The 8,045-nt window shown below is 39.3% G+C and overlaps 1 pseudogene; it reads right to left on the bottom strand.

The window, feature by feature from the left end:
- Positions 1 to 1,435: 1,435 nt before the first annotated feature.
- On the bottom strand, positions 1,436 to 6,685 carry LOC147622100 (uncharacterized; annotated as a pseudogene).
- Positions 6,686 to 8,045: the final 1,360 nt, after the last annotated feature.

The following is an 8,045-nucleotide window of genomic DNA, read 5'->3' on the forward strand; positions in this document are numbered from 1 at the left end:
TAGAGAAGGGACAAATGGGAGGAAAACATGGATAGGAGAAAAGGGAGTGGGACTTATATCCTCTATCCATGATCGATCTAAAGTGCATTCACCACATGTTAAGTCCAAATATCTCTATGGTACACATCCACTAAGATGATCTTTTCTTTATAAATTGCAACTTTTAAACACTTCTCAACAATAAAAGAAAAGGAAAAGGGACTAAATGAAGATGTATACTATACTTTCTAGCAAAGTGTAAGCAAGCACACATTTTTCTACATAATTCTTTACACCTATTCTATAATTCAAAGTCCCTTTCCTACATGTATATACCATAGCTATAGTAGATAAGTGTTTTTAAATCTCTTGTTCGTCCAAAGTGGTTTGTAAGTTTCAAAAAATTGGAAAATATATGTCAAGGCACTATAAAGGATTTGTATGGATGTAGGGTCAATGGAACCTTTTTCCTACAAGAGAAGAATGTATAAGTGTTCTCTATTCATTATCATAATGCTACAAAAGTTTTTCCATTTAAAACCTGAGCATATGATACACAACCACTTAAAATGCTAAATCTTGTAGATCAAAAGAGTGGTAGGTAGTAAGACATTAGTAGAATGTGGTGGTTGAGACTTTCTCAAGTTCAAGTGTTTTTTACAATCATGATACTCAAAATTTAGCACTTGTTTTAAAGAAAGCTTATTTTTTTAATGTTTTAAGGGAATCTTTTGAGAAGATGCTTTTTAGTTGCCATTTCAAATGAAAGTTGTTTTTTGTTCCACCATGCTGATAGTCGTAATCTTTTTGAAATACCTTCAATGGCTCTGTGTCGCATATCTCAAGTGAGAAAGAGTTGATCCTTATCATATTTGCTACAGATAGGCGAGCACACATATATGCAGGCAGAGTGCAATATGTTATTTTCTTCAGAATGTGTTTTCATTGATGACACAGGTCTAGAATTCCTTAAGTATACCGATCAGACTTATCATGCACCTCCTGATTGTGCACTAGATTCTTCATACAACTACAACTGAAATAATTAGCGCTAAATCAATCAGAGAGTTAAATCAATGAGTGAGTAACAATCTTTAGATTGTGCAAATATTCACAAACCATGTAAAGAGATGGATCAAGAAAAAACAGAATCTGAGGCTCAGATAGGTTCCGATTATTGATAAAGAACCTATTACGTACAATATCTTGAAAAACAAGCATTTTGGTCGTGTTTTAAGGTAATTTGTGATTGAAGAGCCAAACATGGGAGATAAATTTTAGTGAAGCAGGGCACCAATCCGATCCCCGGGATCAGATTAGTGTGTTGTTTGCATTAATATTGGATTACCACTAATCCAATATTAGTGCAAAAACTGTGCGACGTGGTTTTGCAGGCGGAAAAGCACTCGTGGCAGCTAAACCTTTCCAGCCCAGCTCTCCTTTACCTTTCAGAAGATTAGATGGTACCTTTTGTAGCAGGTTGCAACAACCCCAAAAGCCAATCAATTGGAGACTGATCTTGTGGCATAGGCTGCTTCTTTATCACTTCCGGCTTCGTAAAACCATCTACACATTTGAAATACTACACCACAAGCTAATGTCCTGCTGTAAGGTGTTCCATCTCTCCAGGAAACAATAGCTTTCTCATAAAACATTCGATTGCTAAAACTCACGATACACACGCCACCAGGTCGGAGGAGCCTGTACCTTCTCCCACTACTGAAGATATTGCACACTCACAATACAGATCACAGCATCAAAGCTACCATCGCTAGCTTCGAATTTGGTTTCCTGGTTCAGGTCCCTGACAAAGAAATAATCTAATCGTTTGTTACGGGCAAGCTCTACAGCATTAAGACCATGCCCAACGACACGTCCGTAGTTGATTTCCGGAGGCAAATGAGTGAACCAAGAGCTCATCAAATCCAGAACTTCGGAATGAGGGGGGGATACGATTATGGTAGAGCTGGGTAAGGGTGGAAAGGAACTCATCATCGATACCAGCTCTGATACCAATTGTGAGTGGCAATAGAAGGTGAGAGAGAATGAAGAGAGAGAACCCGATATTGGTCGCAACTTAACTGCCTTATCTTCACATATCTTCATATATATATATATATATATGATGGGCGGAATAAACCCATATATATAGGGGCCTTTACCCCCAACAAAAATCACACTAAGCCGATCCTTGGGATTGGATTAGTGTGCAACATGCTACTAATTCGATCCGTTGGGCCGGATTGAAGCAGGGCACTAATCCGATCCCCGAGATCGGATTAGTGTGTTGTTTGCATTAATTTTGGATTACCACTAATCCAATATTAGTGCAAAAATCACACTAAGCCGATCCTTGGGATTGGACTAGTGTGCAACATGCTACTAATTCTACTAATAATGGTAAATACTACTAATTGTAACTAGTACTAGGTGCCAAATAGTACTAGAAAGTACTAAATATTACTAATTGTTGAGTGCTACTTACATTGCTACATTCTACTAAGTGTAAAGTAGTACTAAGTCCTAACTAATATCAATGCTAAATGTTACTAAATGCTAATTACTATAAAGTGCCAAATAGTACTAAGTGTTAACTAGTACTAAGTGCCAAATAGTACTAATAGTATTGCATAGTGATAAAAGTGCTAAATAGTATTAAATGTCAAATAGTACTAAATAGTGTTGAAAGTGGTAACTAGTATTAAATGTCAAATAGTACTAAATAGTGTTGAACGTGGTAACTAGTACTTAACTGTGCCACTAATTCGTACTAAATGCCAAATGGTTCTAAAAAGTACTAAGTAAAAAAGTAAACATTAGTAAGTAGCAACAACAGGGCTCCAAGTACTATTAAGTACTAGTGGCAGGGCTGCAAGTACTACTAAGTACTAGTAGTAGCTAAGTATGCATAAGAAATCCAATCTATTTTTTGCTCCATCAAGTAGAGCTAGAGATGACAGTTCTACTGAGATATTTAAAAATAGTTTAAACTTTTGTTACAAATACTACTAGATAGTACTAATAGTGCTTGACCAAGCTTGTCTACAAATCAATCATCAACAAAGGGTTATTACAAGAAAGAGAACAAGTATACAATCCTCTCACTATGAGACATATTTCAAACATCACATAATACTATTAGTACTAAAAAGGAATGTTTAGTCACAATGTTGTATGTCTCTCTATAGCAACTAACTCCAAACAACAAACCAAATTTTTTAGTGCTATTGAGTTATAAGAAATAACAACTAAAGAGTGTAGAAAATTTACCTGCTTTGTCAAATCCCATGGTGGCCAACCATGCATTCGATCAAAAACTTCATAGGGTAGATAAATGCATTGAGACTTCTTAGAAAAATGGAATGATGCACTCCAATGTGGTATCTAGGAAGACAAGATGCAAACACTGCATCAATATTTTTGTAATAAAACCCAACACCATAGAAAACACACATGCACATTTATTGAAAGAGTAATTAAATATTACTTGTAAGAGGGCCCAAATCTAAAAACTAAAACATAATCTCTTTATTAGAATGTTAGTAATCTCACCTTTCAATATCCATCTTCATAGTTATTGTTGTGAAGCCTATAGAATGGTCTATTGGTGCTAAATTCTTAACTTGTGGACCTTGTGTTGGGATCTTCTCAATCAACTATTGCATATTACTCAAAAAGCTGATGCTTGTAAGCCAAGTGCTCTCCAATAAACACCATGTGCATATTTGCTACTTCAAACACTTGTTTTGTTGTATCCAGATTTACTTCAAGATTAGCCATGTCCTTCAAGAACTCTTCTTGCAACACTCCACTCACACCATGTGAAAAATCATCAATTTTATTGTGGACCCAACCTAATGTATGTGTAATTGATTGAGTCCACTTTTGTAAGGGATTTGGCCTCAATGCAATAGCAGCCTCAAAATCCAATAGGAATCTTGCATTCTCTTGTCCACTTTGTCATCCAATACATTTTGTTGCTCTACATTGAACCTCTGTTGCAGATAACTAGCATGCTTACTTTGTAGATGTGCCTATATCACGTGCATGCTTGATAGAGGTCCTATCCAAGCTACTTGATCATAGTTTCACATCTCTTTGCTGGAAAAAGTCCTCCCAATCCACATCTACTTCATCTGTAGCTATAGCAAGTGCTCTTGCCAACATGATATCAACCTTAGTACACACAGTTTTTGAATTATAAATCATGTAGTAAATTTGATTTAAATCATTTAGTAAAGTTTTTTTAGGTGACCTATATGAAAGCCACAATGGCTCTCCTTATTGTTTGTACCCCATGTTACATGCATTCATGTGTCCAATTCTAGGTAGTAGAAATCTCATTTTGCTCTTAAAAAAAACCTCAAGCCAAGCCTGCCTCCACTCAAAATTGAAACTGGTTTAAGGTCCTTAGACCTTGGCTTCTTCTTTGTTGGCATTTCTTTTATTGGCTTTAATTTTGTGTCTGACTTCCTTGAGGGATTGTTTTTCCTTGGAGGAGAAAGGATATTGGCCTTTTTGGAGGTCGGAGATGTGAGTCCTTTCGATTTTTTTAGAGACATGACATTCTTTGGTCTGCAAATAGAGTAACAATCTAGTGCTACAATCCGTGAAATAGATTAAATGAAGAGAGAAAGAGAGAGACACACAGAGACCGAGAGAGCAACCACAAAAGATTGCATGTATACAAATGGGAGGATAGAACAATAGAAGTTGCATGTTAACATAAGGAACAAGCCAACAAAAGAGGAAAATATAAAATGAACATACACACACACATACAAAGCAAAGCACTGAGCAAGACTAGACACCCGAAACAAGCTTCAATGACCTGCTGGAGAAAAAATAGAATGAGGACACAACAAGCTTGTGTTAGATATCAATGCCCCACTCTCGTGTAACTATGCAGGAACCAGCTAACCTGTGAGCCTCCCAAATGAGGAGAAGGAATTAGAGTAGCCCGGTAGGACGTGGTATAGACACCAGATTGGGGCCATGTGTAGGCCTGATGGTTGGACGGCTTTAGATAGAGTTGGCACACTGCCAACTAGGCTACATGCAAGTGCGGGAAGGCATTCCATGACTGAACGCACTAAGGGTAGATGGGGCATTTCCTAGGGCAGCCCACCCTTGGGTTTGTGGGGCTCGTTTGGAGCACTGGAAGATCCCAGATGGCTCTAGGCCAGAAAAGGGCGTCGGCCATTTGATTGGGCCAAAAAAAAGCGTCGGCCATTTGACTAGACCAGAAAAGGGCATCGGCCATTTTTGACATGGTAGACTGGACTCTATATAAGAGCAAGCCCATAAGGTCCATATAACATCACTAGCTCTACAGCAACCCTGATTCCTTAGCATCCAGCCTTCGTCCTCTACTATTTCCAGCCTTCGTCCTCTACTATTTCCAGCATGCCATCGAAGCTTCTCACACAAGAGCGCACGGTTGGGAGGCAACGGCATCTATTGTTCCAGTTCTACAGTAATCAAATTTTTTATTCTCCATACTATCAACTTTTCTCTCTTGCATACGCGATCTTGTTATCTGTTGAGCACAGACGTTGTATTGTTTTCTTACATGGTATTAGAGCTTGGGCTCTAGCAAGAAGATTTGGTAGTGTGTTTTTGTGTAACGCACTGTACTTTCACAATCACGAACAAAAATTGTAGCAAGACAATAATCACGAATTGAACAAGAAGGAAGATTCGAATTTGAATCAAACTGATGAGATTTTACAAGAATTTCGGAGAAGAAGCACTCCGTGAAGGAGCTCGTACCACCCATCCACCCCTGAGCTATCTCACTCGCATGAAGATGATCAAATCTCACTCTCACTCACACTCTCACTCTCACTCTCAGAAATCTTGATCTTGTCTTCTCCTTCACACTGCCTTGATCTGCGTGCCTTTTTTCCTACAAAGAATGCCTCCTCTTCTTTTATAGCCTTTCTAGACTCCAAAAAAAACAGCCAAAAGCCAAAATCGGCCAAAAGCAAGCTTGTCTTGGAAAGCGTGCACTTTTACCATTTTTAGCGTGCGCTTTTTCTAGCATGCAAAATCTAGACACTTCTCTTTTTTTAGAAAAAAGTATAGAAAATAGCCTTGTTCGGAGCATCACCGCGCCTGCCTCGTAGATCCGATAGACGAGCCCGATATCTCATCTCGCGAAGATCGAACCCTCTTCTTTCCCTTTGCATTTGACCTTTCATGGTTAACTCTTCCATCTGGACCTCCGTCTAATACCTGCAACTCTTGACACAAAAATCTACATGCAATTTTTTAGCTCAAAACCACTAGGTTAGCAACTTCAAACCTCCATACAGGCATGAAAACGAATGAACCACAAAATTTACACAGGACAAAGTTTTTCTACTCAAAAGGATCTAAAACTCTCTCATACAGAATTTCTTCAAATTACTCCTCTAACCTTCTCCAATTCAAGCCGCAAAATCAAGTCGGCACAATAATGGACAAAAAAACCAAAATTTTCCGACCAAGACAAAACTTTCTCACAACCTTCAAAACATCAAAACCATACAATTTGAACACTAACTACGATATACATTCCAAAATATTGCATATACAAAATTGGAGCGTCACATTTTGTTTGCGAGCAGATTGTGAGAGATGGCTCACCCCTCAAGACCGTGAATCCCACCATTCGGCAAAAGCGAAAAGTTGGACGGCTCTGGAAGTTCAAGATGAAGGCCATCTTGAGCGCATACGAATTTTGGGATACTGCTACTGGGGTGGACGTGAAGCCAGTTATGAGGGCCGGATCCAGCCAATGCAGGACAATAGATAGTACCAAGTGCGGATGAGATTCTCGCGTGGATAAGAAGAGATGCAGATGTGTTGTGTTCTATTGTTTGTAGTGTAAGTGATTCTCTCATGGCGTTAATTCAACATGTCACCACAACGGAGGAGGCATGGACGGTCTTGAAAAATTAGTACGAGACCATGAATGAGACGCGGATTCAGAATCTGGAGACTCAACTCGCAAACGAGAAACTGTCTAAGTCTAAAACGACAGAGAAGTTCATCACCAGGGTGAAGAGTTTGCACGATCAAATGACTACGATTGGCATCACCATCACCAGCGAGGATCTAGCACGAAGGTGCATTCGGATTCTCCCACCAAAGTATGACAGCCTTGTTACAACGCTGAATATGCAGAACAGAAATCTGCCCCTCAACTTTGAGGATTTTAGCGTGATGCTTCTAGAGGAGGAGATGTGTCAAAAGACGAGAACTAGAGAAGATTTAGCTTTCTCGGCTGGTTCAAAGAAAGGTAAGGGTAAGGACTCTGGTAACCCATCTTCTTCAGAGGACAAAAAGAAAAAGAAGAAGATCAAGTGCTTCTACTGCAATAAGGCAGGGCACAGGCAAAACAAGTTCCCGAAGAAGATTGCAGATGAGAAGAACGGAGTAAAGAAAGAGTCCGGCACCGCAATAGTGTGCAGGTAGTACCAGTAGAGCTGTTCTTAGCGATTGAGGAGATTTGCACGGAGGCAGTTCATGTACCTACGGATGAACCTTGGATTATTGATAGTGGTGCATCACACCACATGACCAGTCGTAAGGATTGGTATACCTCTCTACATCCGGTAGAGAATGACATCCTGGTAGCGGTCAGTAATGATGCAAAATGTCCAGCAAAAGGAAAAGATATGATTGCTCTCAAGTCAGATGGAGTTGTAAAACAGTTGCCCGATGTTCTTTATGTGCCAGAAATCAAGAGGAGCTTGTTGTCCATTTTTGCGATCACGGATTGGGACCTCAAAGTTCACTTCGATAAGAATGGCACGCACAGATTTTGGATCTTCAAGGGAAGGGTAAAGATACACGGTGCAACAACATCTACGAACTCTCAGCTTTCAGTGCTCGAGCCGATTTGAGCAACAGTAAGTTGTGGCATGAGAGGTTTGATCTTCTAAACCTTAGTTCTTTTTAAAGGAGATGCATTAAAGTGGAATGATTGCATACCTACCAGAAATTACAGATCTGCCCGATGTATGTGAAGCTTGCATGATGGACAATCAGCATCGGTAGCCCTTTCCTAAAGAGGCTAA

This window comes from Cibotium barometz, chromosome 29 (genome assembly GCF_041138505.1).
Source record: "Cibotium barometz isolate CiBa-2024 chromosome 29, ASM4113850v1, whole genome shotgun sequence".
Classification (NCBI taxonomy): Eukaryota; Viridiplantae; Streptophyta; class Polypodiopsida; order Cyatheales; family Cibotiaceae; genus Cibotium; species Cibotium barometz.